This window comes from Gopherus flavomarginatus, chromosome 3, assembly GCF_025201925.1.
Source record: "Gopherus flavomarginatus isolate rGopFla2 chromosome 3, rGopFla2.mat.asm, whole genome shotgun sequence".
Lineage (NCBI taxonomy): Eukaryota > Metazoa > Chordata > Testudines > Testudinidae > Gopherus > Gopherus flavomarginatus.
The window spans coordinates 47356782-47372203 of NC_066619.1; positions in this window are offsets into that span (position 1 = coordinate 47356782).

Consider the following 15422-nt stretch of genomic DNA (forward strand, 5'->3'; position numbering starts at 1 on the left):
TACTCCTGTCATAATCATACAGCAAAGGGTAGCAAAAAATCCCTTTTTGCCCTGTAAAGGGTTAATTCCTCTTTTACCTCTAAAGGGTTAAGAAGCTCATATAACCTGGTTGGCACCTGACCAAAAGGACCAATAAGGGGAGATGATGCTTTCAAACTTGTGGGGGAAGGTTTTTGTTTCTTTTTTTTGGTTTGTTTTTGTTTGCTTTGCTCTCTCAGAGTCAGCAAAGAAACCAGGGCAGGGTAAATATACCTCCCTAAGCCACATCTGGACTAAGCATCTAGTATTGCAGAAGTAGTAAGTAATAGCAAAGAAATGCATTAGATTATTTTTTGTTTTAGCTTGTGGATTTTCCCTGTGATAAGAGGGAGGTTTTATCCCTGTTTTTGTAACTTTAAAGTTTTGCCTAGAGGGGAAATCCTCTGTGTTTGGAATTTTTTTGTTACCCCATAAAGTTGTCTTCCATCCTGATTTTACAGAAGTGATTCTTTTATCTTTTTTTTTAAATAAGCTTATTTTAAGAACCTGGTTGTTTTTCAGTGTCCTAAAGACCTAGGGGGACTCATCTGTGCTCACTTTGTAACCAATTGGTTAGGATATTATTCTTAAGCCATCCCAGGACAGGGGGTGTAGGGACTTGGGGATATTCTGTGGGGAGGTTTGGCTCCAAGTGGGCCCCCCCTGAATGTTTGTTTAAATCACTTGGTGGTGGCAGTGATAAGGACAAGGTGGAACTTGAGCCTTGGGAAAGATTTAAAATAAGCTGGTAAAAATAAGTTTAGGGGGTCTTTCATGCAGATCCACACATCTGTACCCCAGAGTTCAGAGTGGGGAAGGAACCCTGACAACCCCTCTAGCGGGGCATGTCCCACTCCCAGTGGTGTACAGAGACCCACGTCCTGGTGGGAGTGCTCTGCACACCTGCAGCCTGCCGGGCAGGCTCCTTCCTCCCCTGCTGCCTCTAGATGGGCATGGGGCACTGCCCAGCAGGAGCTGAACCCTGCATGTGCCAAAGCCACCTGGAGCCCTGCGCAGCACCAGGTGGACACTACACCAGCCTGGGGGAGCATCTCAATCCCTGAGATAAGCACTGGAGGAGAGAGCGGAAGTGATTTACAGTCCAATCTGCAGGCTTCCCAGAGGCTTAGCATCCTCTTCACTCTCTCTCTCTCTCTCTCTCTCACACACACACACACACACACACACACGCACGCTGTTCCGGGTCCTGGCCCCAGGGAGTGCGAGACTGCCCCACCTCCATGGCACCCTCCCCTGCTAAGCCACCTCTGGCTGGGCTCCTGGGCTGCTGAGGCCTGGGCAGTCAAGTTCCCTGGGGCTCCGGTGCACAATGGCTCCTTAGTGCTTAACCCCTTCCTGCCTGCACTGCAGCCAGGGGACAGGAGACCGCTGGGTTATGTAGGTGGCCAGCAGCAGCGTGGAGGTGTTAGCCGCCTTTCCATGTTGTGCATGCAGGAAGGGCCGGGAGCTGCTTCCAGCTGCAGGGGGAGGGAGAGGGAAGGGATGATCTTTGCAAAAACACGGGCCAGGTCATCCCTGCCTCACTCCTCCCTCTGCATCTGGAAGCAGCTCCTGTCCCTACCTGCCCAAACAGTTCCAAAAGGCTGCTGCTGGCCACGTTCTGGTTGTGTACCCTCCCTGGTAGAAATCTGGGGGGCACATGACCCAGCCTGCTCCCCCACAAGTCACCTCTGTAACAGCAGCAGCTTGGCTCCTGTCCCACAGGTCTGTGTTTGGCTCTCTGCTCTGGGCATTGCGACCGGTCTGCATAGTTGCAGCACCACTCAGGTTTGGCACAGCCATGCTCCCCCACATTTCAGTGTGTGGCATTGCAACCTATTGCACAGGATCAAAATGCCACCCCGGTTTGGCTTGGCTGCCCCTTTGTCATGGTGGAGGGACCACCAGGCACCCTATTCAGACTCTCTAGTCCCCTGTTTACACATCCAAAGATCACATTAGCCCTTTGACCATAGTGTTGTACGAGAAGCTCCTGTTCAGCTGATTATCCACTACGATCCTTCAGTTATGTGGCATAATGTATTTGCAGAAGTTACAGAGGAAAACCTTTAGAAACTGCAAATGCAGCTGTTTTCTGGAGCTAGCTTTTGGGCCACAAAGCTCACAGATGTCAAGCTGTGGCCCTTTGATCAGGAATTCGAGTAGGGAGGAGTTGGGGCAGTGTCATAAACAGATAGCTAAGGGTTAATGTCTCTTTCACCTGAAGCACCTGACCAGAGGACCAATCAGGAAACCGGATTTTTTCAACTTTGGGTGGAGGGAACTGTGTGTCTGAGGTCTTTTGTCTGCCTGCCTGCTTTCTCTGAGCTTTGGAGAAGTACTTTCTACTTTCTAGTCTTCTGTTTCTAAGTGTAAGGACAAAGAGATCAGATAGTAAGTTCTACGGTTTCTTTTCTTTGGTATTTGCATGAATATAAGTGCTGGAGTGCTTTGATTTGTATTCTTTTTGAATAAGGCTGTTTATTCAATATTCTTTTAAGCAATTGACCCTGTGTTGTATCATCTAAATACAGAGAGAACATTTGTATGTATTTTTCTTTCTTTTTATATAAAGCTTTCTTTTAAGACCTGTTGGAGTTTTTCTTTACTCAGGGAAATTGAGTCTGTACTCACCAGGGAATTGGTGGGAGGAAGAAATCGGGGAGATCTGTGTGTTGGATTGCTAGCCTGATTTTGCATTCCCTCTGGGGGAATAGGAAAGTACTTTTTGTTTCCAGGATTGGGAACAGAGAGGGGGAGTCTCTCTGTGTAGTTTCACAGAGCTTGTGTCTGTGTATCTCTCCAGGAGCACCTGGAGGGGGGAAGGGAAAAAGGATTATTTCCCTTTGTTGTGAGACTCAAGGGATTTGGGTCTTGGGGTCCCAGGGAAGGTTTTTCAGGGGGACCAGAGTGCCCCAAAACACTCTAATTTTTTGGGTGGTGGCAGCAGGTACCAGGTCCAAGCTGGTAACTAAGCTTGGAGGTTTTCATGCTAACCCCCATATTTTGGACGCTAAGGTCCAAATCTGGGACTAAGGTTATGTCAAAACCTCCAAGCTTAGTTACCAGCTTGGACCTGGTACCTGCTGCCACCACCCAAAAAATTAGAGTGTTTTGGGGCACTCTGGTCCCCCTGAAAAACCTTCCCTGGGACCCCAAGACCCAAATCCCTTGAGTCTCACAACAAAGGGAAATAATCCTTTTTCCCTTCCCCCCTCCAGGTGCTCCTGGAGAGATACACAGACACAAGCTCTGTGAAACTACACAGAGAGACTCCCCCTCTCTGTTCCCAATCCTGGAAACAAAAAGTACTTTCCTATTCCCCCAGAGGGAATGCAAAATCAGGCTAGCAATCCAACACACAGATCTCCCCGATTTCTTCCTCCCACCAATTCCCTGGTGAGTACAGACTCAATTTCCCTGAGTAAAGAAAAACTCCAACAGGTCTTAAAAGAAAGCTTTATATAAAAAGAAAGAAAAATACATACAAATGTTCTCTCTGTATTTAGATGATACAACACAGGGTCAATTGCTTAAAAGAATATTGAATAAACAGCCTTATTCAAAAAGAATACAAATCAAAGCACTCCAGCACTTATATTCATGCAAATACCAAAGAAAAGAAACCGTAGAACTTACTATCTGATCTCTTTGTCCTTACACTTAGAAACAGAAGACTAGAAAGTAGAAAGTACTTCTCCAAAGCTCAGAGAAAGCAGGCAGGCAGACAAAAGACCTCAGACACACAGTTCCCTCCACCCAAAGTTGAAAAAATCCGGTTTCCTGATTGGTCCTCTGGTCAGGTGCTTCAGGTGAAAGAGACATTAACCCTTAGCTATCTGTTTATGACAGGCAGAGCAGTCCCCCTCCGCTTCCTGGTTTCGATAAGCAGTGCTCCTCTGCAGCTCCCACTCCCCTTTTGGGTGATGTGGTGGGAGCTCTCTCTCCCTTAGCCACCTCATCAAACTACGGCCCTCAAGTTAAGGAGATGTCAGGGCTTGTCTCATTTTTTTTTCGGGGGTTGAGTGGGAAATGACTTCCCTGTAAAGTTAGCCTTAAACTGGTCCATAGGATGAAAGCTTCTCATTGAACCTTCCCGGAGATCACAGGTTTTCAGTCTTCTCCCAGCCTCTTACCAAGGGCTTCTTAGAGTCTTTTGTCAACCCATGGCCAGAGTCCCCGCAGTTTTCAGAAGATCTCAACATCAGTTAGCAGCTGCATATGCTGCTGCTGCTAGCACTGGAACTGCTGCACATTCCCAGGGGGCTGGCTTTTCTGCTGGGCAACCCAGGTGACTTCTTGCCACAAGGAAGGGCCACTCAGAGTGTGACGGGCAGTGTGGAGCAAGCACCAGACTCAGAGCAAGGAATTGCAACATTCTAACCAACTGGACTACAAGCAAATCCCAGCTTTGCCATTTGACTAAGGCCTCACAGGGAGTCTTCACTTAACCTTTGTGTTTTAGTTTATCCACTACTGGAATGGGGAGTGACGATTATCTACCTGACAGAGTGTAGAGGTAATTAGTTAATGTCTCTACAATGCAGTATGTGGGCTTTCTGGTGAACACAAACCCTCCAATGGCTGAGTGACTCCCCAGTTTATTTTGACAATTGTTCTTTGCATAACAGCTTATGCTTTAGTCACCCACAGAAAAATCTTGAGGCTCTATAAGGGGGTAACTGGATGAAATATAGTGACCTGTGAGATACTCATAGCCTCTAGGACTGGAAGGGACCTCGAGAGGTCATCGAGTCCAGTCCCCTGCCCTCATGGCAGGACCAAATACTGTCTAGACCATCCCTAATAGACATTTATCTAACCTACTCTTAAATATCTCCAGAGATGGAGATTCCACAACTTCCCTAGGCAATCTATTCCAGTGTTTAACTACCTTGACAGTTAGGAACTTTTTCCTAAAGTCCAACCTAAATCTCCCTTGCTGCAGTTTAAGCCCATTGCTTCTTGTTCTATCATTGGAGGCTAAGGTGAACAAGTTTTCTCCCTCCTCCTGATGACACCCTTTTAGATACCTGAAAACTGCTATCATGTCCCCTCTCAGTCTTCTCTTTTCCAAACTAAACAAACCCAATTCCTTCAGCCTTCCTTCATAGGTCATGTTCTCAAGACCTTTCATCATTCTTTTTGCTCTTCTCTGGACCCTCTCCAGTTTCTCCACATCTTTCTTGAAATGCGGTGCCCAGAACTGGACACAATACTCCAGTTGAGGCCTAACCAGTGCAGAGTAAAGTGGAAGAATGACTTCTCGTGTCTTGTTTACAACACACCTGTTAATGCATCCCAGAATCACGTTTGCTTTTTTTGCAACAGTCTCACACTGTTGACTCATATTAAGCTTGTGGTCTACTATGACCCCTAGATCTCTTTCTGCCATACTCCTTCCTAGACAGTCTCTTCCCATTCTGTATGTGTGAAACTGATTGTTCCTTCCTAGGTGGAGCACTTTGCATTTATCTTTATTGAACTTCATCCTGTTTACCTCAGACCATTTCTCCAATTTGTCCAGATCATTTTGAATTTTGACCCTGTCCTCCAAAGCAGTTGCAATCCCTCCCAGTTTGGTATCGTCCGCAAACTTAATAAGCGTACTTTCTATGCCAACATCTAAATCGTTGATGAAGATATTGAACAGAACCGGTCCCAAAACAGACCCCTGCGGAACCCCACTTGTTATACCTTTCCAGCAGGATTGGGAGCCATTAACAACTACTCTCTGAGTACGGTTATCCAGCCAGTTATGCACCCACCTTATAGTAGCCCCATCTAAATTGTACTTTCCTAGTTTATCTATAAGAATATCATGCGAGACTGTATCAAATGCCTTACTAAAGTCTAGGTATATCACATCCACCGCTTCTCTCTTATCCACAAGGCTCGTTATCCTATCAAAGAACGCTATCAGATTAGTTTGACACGATTTGTTCTTTACAAATCCATGCTGGCTATTCCCTATCACCTTACCACCTTCCAAGTGTTTGCAGATGATTTCTTTGATTACCTGCTCCATTATCTTCCCTGGCACAGAAGTTAAACTAACTGGTCTGTAGTTTCCTGGGTTGTTTTTATTTCCCTTTTTATAGATGGGCACTATATTTGCCCCCTTCCAGTCTTCTGGAATCTCCCCCGTCTCCCATGATTTCCCAAAGATAATAGCTAGAGGCTCAGATACCTCTTCTATTAACTCCTTGAGTATTCTAGGATGCATTTCATCAGGCCCTGGTGACTTGCAGGCATCTAACTTTTCTAAATGATTTTTTACTTGTTCTTTTCTTATTTTCTCTTCTAAACCTACCCTCTTCCCGTAAGCATTCACTATACTAGATATTCCTTCAGACTTCTCAGTGAAGACTGAAACAAAGAAGTCATTAAACATCTCTGCCATTTCCAAGTCTCCCGTTACTGTTTCCCCCTCCTCATTGAGCAGTGGGCCTACCCTGTCCTTAGTCTTCCTCTTGCTTCTAATGTATTGATAAAAAGTCTTCTTGTTTCCCTTTATTCCCATAGCTAGTTTGAGTTCATTGTGTGCCTTTCCTTTTCTAATCTTGCCTCTGCATTCCTGTGTTATTTGCCTATATTCATCCTTTGTGATCTGACCTAGTTTCCATTTTTTATATGACGCCTTTTTATTTTGTAGGTCACGCAAGATCTCTCAAGGGTAAGCCAAGGTGGTCTGTTGCCGCATTTTCTATCTTTCCTAACCATTGGAATAACTTGCTTTTGGGCCCTTAATAGTGTCCCTTTGAAAAACTGCCAACTTTCCTCAGTTGTTTTTCCTCTCAGTCTTAATTCCCATGGGACCTTACCTATCAGCTCTCTGAGCTTACCAAAATCCGCCTTCCTGAAATCCATTGTCTCTATTCTGCTATACTCCCTTCTACCCTTCCTTAGAATTGCAAATTCTATGATTTCATGATCACTTTCACCCAAGCTTCCTTCTACTTTCAAATTCTCAACAAGTTCCTCCCTATTTGTTAAAATCAAGTCTAGAACAGCTTCCCCCCAGTAGCTTTTTCAACTTTCTGAAATAAAAAGTTGTCTGCAATGCAGTTCAGGAACTTATTGGATAGTCTGTGCCCCGCGGTGTTATTTTCCCAACATATATCTGGATAGTTGAAGTCCCCCATCACCACCAAATCTTGGGCTTTGGATGATTTTGTTAGTTGTTTGAAAAAAGCCTCATCCACCTCTTCCATCTGATTAGGTGGCCTGTAGTAGACTCCCAGCACAACATCACCTGTGTTTTTTATCCCTTTTAGCCTAACCCAGAGACTCTCCACACTTCCGTCTCCTATGTCCATCTCCACCTCAGTCCAAGTGTGTACATTTTTAATATATAAGGCAACACCTCCTCCCTTTTTCCCCTGTCTATCCTTCCTGAGCAAACTATACCCATCCACGCCAACATTCCAGTCATGTGTATTATCCCACCAAGTTTCAGTAATGCCAATAATGTCATAGTTGTATTTATTTATTAGCACTTCCAGTTCTTCCTGCTTATTACCCATACTTCTTGCATTTGTATATAGGCATCTAAGATACTGGTTTGATCTTGCCTCCCAGCTTTGCCCTGACCCTCCTTCCTCTCTGCCATTATAGCCCGTGCTCCCTCCTGTTTCCAACCCATCTCCCAGGTCTTGTTCCCCACTTACCTGTGGACAAACTAGATGATCTAATGGTCCCTTCTGGCTTATCCCCTGTGAAATGCTGGCAACTAGACATGGACCCCAAAATAAGGTGGCCTGTAGTAGACTCCCAGCACGACATCACCTGTGTTTTTTTACCCCTTTTAGCCTAACCCAGAGACTCTCCACACTTCCGTCTCCTATGTCCATCTCCACCTCAGTCCAAGTGTGTACATTTTTAATATATAAGGCAACACCTCCTCCCTTTTTCCCCTGTCTATCCTTCCTGAGCAAACTATACCCATCCACACCAACATTCCAGTCGTGTGTATTATCCCACCAAGTTTCAGTAATGCCAATAATGTCATAGTTGTATTTATTTATTAGCATTTCCAGTTCTTCCTGCTTATTACCCATACTTCTTGCATTTGTATATAGGCATCTAAGATACTGGTTTGATCTTGCCTCCCAGCTTTGCCCTGACCCTCCTTCCTCTCTGCCATTATAGCCCGTGCTCCTTCCTGTTTCCAACCCATCTCCCAGGTCTTGTTCCCCACTTACCTGTGGACAAACTAGATGATCTAATGGTCCCTTCTGGCTTATCCCCTGTGAAATGCTGGCAACTGGGCATGGACCCCAAAATAAGCAACTGGTCTCCAACACTCCATTAGCAATCTGAGATGTGTGAGTGTTGGTTGGGGTGAATCTGAAGATCTCTCCGCCCCTCACACACAGAGACACACACACACCCCTGAATTTTGCCTGAACTGCATACAGGTTCCCCTTTTGGCTACTAGAGGCCACTGTGCCACAAAGTAGCCAGAGCTGTTGCCTCTAGTACCATGCTGCCCTGAGGAGGAGATTCTGTAGCAGGCAAAACACAGGAGATTTGTCCCCTCCCCTAGTTTATGTTACTGCAGGAGTCATGGGTAGCCTACAAGCTGGAGGAAGGGGGCAGTTGCTGGATCCTACCAGGGGATTGAGGGATAGGAGGCTTCAAGGGGGAGCGGGGAAGGCTGTGCAAGGGGGAGAGAGTTGGGGCACAAGCGGCTACATGTCTATGTGAGCACATTTTGTATGTAATTGAGGTTGTGTTTACAGTCTGCAGTTGTCACCCACACATTGACAGCTCAAACACCAAGAGGCACAGCAACAACAATTTATTCTATTTTGTCAGTCTCATGAGTTTTGAACTCAGGGTTGACAATATTGCAGACTTATATCAAAGGTGTATTGTGTCTGGGAGCACCCTAATGAGTCCTCCTTAGGCCAGTGCTGTGTATAATGGGTGTTATGGGCATGAAATTATTTCATGGGGCCACTGAAAAATGCTAATTCTGTGCCCTCTTGAGGATAAGAGTTGTGTCTCTATAAAAGGGTAAAAGCAAATTTTTGTTAGAAGCCCCTTTGCATTACAGTCGAGAAGAAACCTTATGAAATTAGTCAATATTGTAAATGATGGTTTGGTGGGAGTTTGAGGCAGCTTGATACCATGAATATCAATTTTGTTTGAAACAGTAGATGATAATGAAAACTTTTCACATGGTAGTGACTCACGTGTAATATACTGCTTTTCCTTTGATAGGAAATGATGTGTGAATGAAATCTATAGTTGCTATGATTAGTTGTTGCTGATCTTAAAGACAAAGTGAAAGAAGTGGGAAGTGCGTCAATTTATCAACAAGCAAATCGCTCAGCTACCAGAAGTAACGTGGATCTAAATAAAAATGATTATAATGAATCACTTCCCTGAAGTATAATTTAGCTTGTATTTAGTACTGAGTAGGTAAAGCTTTGGAGCTGTAAGAAGTTTTACTTGAGTTCATGCAGAAAAACAAAAATTCTTTAAGGAAAAAAATCTCTTTGTTAAATAAGGCAATTTCATGTCTGCAGTGTCTCTGGTAATGGGGTTCACTACTATAAATTGCCTGTATGCGCAGGTGAATAAAGCTCCTCATTAAGTAGAATAAAATCTGCCTTGCACATTAAGCCAGAACATTTTGACTGCATTGACGTTACATTTTAAATCTAAGAATAGAGAGATTCTATAGCAAAGCTGTTTATATCTAGCACTTGGTGCAATCCACAAACCTACATTTTTCATTGTTCAGCTTTTCTGGAGACTGTTGCCTAATTACAGATAAAACCTTCCATGCAATCAACCTTCAATCAAGTGAATTGAATGGCACAGTTTCATCGCATTAGTGTTAGCAGTATATTTAGTTATAAATATAAAGCATTCTGAAAACCACTTAAATATTTAGACTCCCATTCAGAAGGATGACACTTGTCCTGTTCTGAGCATGGTTATTTCCTTTGCCAATCATCACAGACCAGTTCATCCTGGTTGTTACCAAGGCAATTGAATACCTGTTTTTAAAAAAAATATTAAATAAATACTGGTGTGGCTTTCTGCCCTTGGACAACGTCAGCCAATTTGTGATTAATTGCCTTTTGAGTTTTAAGTGCAGAGGACCTCATTGGTGGAACAAACAAATAAATCGAAGGCATTATGATGGAGCAGTCTGACAATTACATCACAATGCCAGAGGTTTGAGTGTGGGATTGCTCATGCCTCTATTCCTTCCCGGCTAGGGTGACCAGATAGCAAATGTGAAAAATCGGGACAGGGGGTGGGGGCATAATAGGAGCCTATATAAGAAAAAGACCCAAAAATTGGAACTGTCCCTATAAAATCGGGACATCTGGTCACCCTGTTCCGGGCTCTCCTTCATGTCTTGTTTTCTCAGGAACCAACAGTAGCAAACTGCCTTCCAATTGTGGTTTTAAAGCATTTCTACTGTGCTCTCTGCATTTAATAACCACTAAGGCCTCAATAAATATAGACAGGTTTAAATATGCATTGATTTTTCATGTGAGGAAAAGCTGCATCTGCAGCACAAAGAATGACTTGTGTTTTTGTGCAAAATACACGATAGTGTGGGGTTATATAAAAGCTTTATCAGCATGAGTATGGAGGGCAACAATAATCACGAGTGGTGAAGCGACAAGTGAATCGTGCAGTTCATTCCAGCCAAGTGCCAACAAACGCTGTGTGTATAACACTCAGTGGAATTACTACAGACATTTGTAGAGAATACTCCTTGTCATAGCCTTCCACCTATAAAGTTAGTATTTCCTAGTACCAAGATCCTGAATGTGGGAGTGTGCATTTCTGTGTGAGAGAAGACAGAAGCAGGCAGAAAGCCAAACTGACACTAACAGAAATACTGGTAATGTGGCCCTGAGAGAAAGCTTTTGGGGCACAGAATGCTGGCTGGGAAGGCAGGCTTGGAATAAGAAGCAAAGAAACTTTCTCCTGCTATTTGTTCCTACAGTGTTTAGAGAGACAAGATTTTGTGTATAGTCTTTGTAAATAAACAAGATTGCATCAAAGAAAATACCTGTCTCTATCATCAAATTCTCCTTCTAGTGGAAACAACCTGCAGGGCCCTGCACTGCAGCTATCTGTGTGTGAAAAAGGGGTAACAGTAAAATTATCTTTTTGGAACCAGATCGTAACACCCTCTTCAGAATCTGTTACAAAAACCATTCTTGAGAGGCGTCCACACAGCCCTTTCTTTCTCACAGTGCAATCACATTATGTGCGTGTGTGTGTGACACCCATCATGCTTTGTATCAGTGTATCCCTGGAAAACCTAAAATGCTATACTCTAGCAGCAGAAGGGGATAGAGGGCCTACTGTCTGATGCTTCTTACATTATGTAGTAGTTTATATCCATGACAAGTGAAGGCAGCATTCTAACATCAGCATGGGTGTCTGAGCTGATGGAACTTTACACTCTCCTTTGCAAGCATGTAAATGGCTATACAAGTTGCAAGGCAATGAAGTGCCTAAGGGGTGTATCCAGAGGACCTGAAGGCTGTATGCACACTGGCACCAGCAACATATAGGGATATGCACTTTAGTATGCCATGCTATATAGATAGGCTCGGAGGACTAGTCAGCCCAGTTACACAGCACAGTAGAAGATTCCATCTACATAGCAAGGAGACAACTATGTGTTGCACTGACCACAGACAAGGGTGACATATGGCTATTCATGCGCTTACTAACCATGGCAGTTATACAGCATGTGGACACAATCAATGTGAAGAACAAGGCATAATAGCTAGCCCAGGCACGTCCTTTGCTGCAGTCACCAGAACATCTTGCCACCTGATGAACAAGAACTCTACTGCTCACAGTTCAGCATTTGTAACATTTTGGTATGAAGTCTAAATTGAAACCCTGGAATTGTAAGTGTTGCTTATGGTGCAGTAGTAATATATTCTCGTACTGCAAGTGCTGTTTTATTACTGAGGCAATGTTAAGAGTGCACATTACTTTTCTCTAGTTCTTGTGGCATTAGTACTGAATAATGGTTGTGTACCTATATGACAGGATCCTCGGGGTGCAACCTGGGACTGTAGGGCCACTGTGCCCCCTTAACTTACTAATCTTGTTTGTGTCTCACAATGCCTTGCTGATGACAAGCAGCAAACCCCTCCAGGTACAGTTACCACTCAGCATATCCACATGTGGAGCCCCACACCCAGCTAGATTGTATGGATGCTCCCAGAGACACTCACGAATCACAAAGAACACAGGTTCTCAAACTGTGGTCCATGAGCTCCATTCAGGAGGTCCACAGAGAGTTCCCTCTAAGGTGCGTGTCTGGGTGGCTGCACAGGAGAGAATGAAGGGCCACTCACCTAATCAGTGAAGCTGCACAAGCGTGGCTCCACTAATTAGGTGTTGGGACCCTGGAGAAGATGCACATGTAAGGTGAGGTGGTGGCCTTGGGGGGAATAGAGGGTAGGTGGGAGGGGGCAGTGGGGTGAGAAGTGGGGGTGGGATAATTTGGGACTTGCAGGGCTGCTGTGTCCAGAGAAAGAGGCAACTTTCCCCAGCTCCAAGGCTGCAGCTGCTGGGGAGAGACGGCCCTCCTTCCCAGCCTCAGAGCTGTGGCTACTTTGTGGGGGAGAGAGGGAGAGACTCCCCTCCTTCCCAGCCCAAGCTTGGGAGCTGCTGCAGCGAGGGAGAGAGGTCACATCCATCGCGTTAGAAAGGTAAGACTGCTGATATTAAAATATGAGTTGTGTGCTTTTATCTGTAGAACAAAAAAACATTAATTATTATTAACTTTTCTTTATATAATGCTTTTATCCAAAGTGCTTTATAATAGTTAGCTAACGGTACAAATAACATTTGGAAAAATCATTAAGTGATCTGCCAAGACCTTCAGCAATTTTCAAGGAGTCTGCAAAAAAAAAAGTTTGAGAACCACTGACACAGAGCAAGTCACTTGCCAAATTCCACCAGCTCCCAGCTTCCTCAGGAATATACCATCTTGCGCTGTTCAAGACCTTTCTTGAGCAATGCAATTTTTTAATTGGTTCACCACTTCATCAATGGAAAGTGGACATGCAACAGCGTTTTTAACCTGAGCAGATTTACCAAATACTTCAATCAAATTCACTGGTAAGGATAAACATTAGAATAAGGTTATTGATTACAAAAAGATAGATTTTAAGTGATTATAAGTGATTGGCAAAAATTATAGTAGTTCCAAAAGGAAAATAAAAAATAAGCACACAGTCTAAATTCTCAGTCTTAATAGACTAGGCAATATCTGGATTAAGCAGTTTTTCTCACCCCACTGGTTGCTGCAGGAGGGTTACAGTCTTTCATACGCAGGCTCTTCCTGTTAGTCTGGGGACCAGTCTCCTCAGCTCCAGCATTCTCGTTGCCTTCAGCATAGGTGGGGGGAGATATAAGACAAACCATGAGGCCTCTTTCCTCTATTTTATATCCTCATTTCATGTGCTTGTAGAACGAAAACAAAGCCTGTCTGGTGGGCATTGCTGAGTCACCAGGCAAGGTTAAGCAATTCCTCTGGTGTGGCCTTGTGCAAGTAACTCTCTTGCCAGACAATGGCTGTTGATGGTTGTTTGACACCTGCCTGGGCACTGGTTACCTTCCGTGTTTTTGTCTCTGGGGATCTAATCTCTGGGTGATAAGCCAACTCACAGCATATTTTAGTGACAACCACACAACACACTCTCATAACTTCATATGCACTAATGGTATACATCCTTAGATGGCTTTCAGCAGATTATAACATTTCCCATGATACCTTATATGGCATGCTTTATATGAAATATCACAGTTATACAGAATATGAGGGTTACAGGGCACTCCCCCGAGGTATAATGTCACATGTTAAGAGTGCACATTACTTTTCTCCACTCCTTGTGGCACTATTACTAAATAATGGTTGTGTAACTCCAAACCAAATGAAAGCATTTGTCTAATGTCCCAGACCGCTGTGTTGCTACAGTGCTATTGTGTGGTTGGAAGATGTGTTAAGACTGATGCAAACATTTCTCAGCTTCTCTCATGTTATTGGCTATCTGATATGTATAGGACATTAACCCTAACATAAGGCATTTTGGAGTTTTGATTCTAACTCACGGTGTGCAATTTATCACAAACTCGGGCACTTTGTGACATGGGGCCAAGTGTGCCCTCCATACTTGCAGCTCCCTCTTACCCTCCAGATCTCACCTGCCCCACTGGCGATTCTGCAGCACTATGCCTCCGCAGGTTTGGGATCTGTGGGGGAGGAAAGGGCAGCCCTTTATTACCTGAGGCCACGAGACAGGTAAATTATGTGCTTCCCCTACCAGCCCCATGAAGATCGATTGAAGAGGTGACCCAGCCTCAAGCCCTATTACCTCTCCCACCAATCCTCTTTCAGCGACTGCTGTGCTCAGCGGGAGGTGGACACTGGGTTGATATCTAGGGGCAATGCTCCCATTGACTTCAATAGGGCCAGGATTTTACCCCGGGACTCTAGAGCCAATGCAGCCACAGAGTGTGTGCATATGGATGTGACAGGTTTGGGACTAGTCCTCCAGCTAATTTTGGGAGGGGTTCCAATGGAATAATGTTAGAGCATTGGTTTTCAATGTGTGATCCACAAACCCATGTGGTCCGCAAACTTTGTCTAGGATTTCCAAAGGGATTCGCATCTCCATTTGAAATGGTGTCCACAAATGAAAAAAGGTTGAAAACCACTGGCCTAGAGAGGAAGCTCTCTTTAAGCCTCCTTGTAAAGTTTTTACTATACAAGGGGTCCATCTCACCCATGGATATCACAGCCTTACATTATATAGTCCCAGTGAAGCTGGATCACTGGGCAGAGCAGGTGAGATCACTGGGACCGTCAGCAGAATTTCGAACCTAGAAGGCACATTCAATCAGGTTACCATGTTAAAAAAACTGCCTAAGAAATGTTTACTTCTTTCCTCCCCAAAGGCAGAATTTTCCCCTGCAAGATGAGCTGCAGGGACAGATTTAGGGTCCAACAACTCAGGACCAGCTCACGGATGAAAATGGCTGCTATACACCCAGTGAGTGGTTAAAGCAGATTGAAACTGAAGAGCCAAAGAGGTGTGGGGAGCTGTTGAGAAGAGCTGCTCCACCAAGCCAAGGAGAGGAGGTCCCTGCAGGGGTGGCTCTAGGTATTTTGCTGCCCCAAGCATGGCAGGCAGGCTACCTTCGGCAGCTTGCCTGCAGGAAGTCCCAGGTCCCGCGGATTCAGCAGCATGCCTGCGGGAGATCTGCCAAAGCCGTGGGACCAGAGGACCCTCCGCAGGCATGCCGCCGAAGGCAACCTGCCTGCCACCGTCGCAGCAACCGGCAGAGCGCCCCCCCAGACACGTGCTTGGCGTGCTGGTGCCTGGAGCCACCCC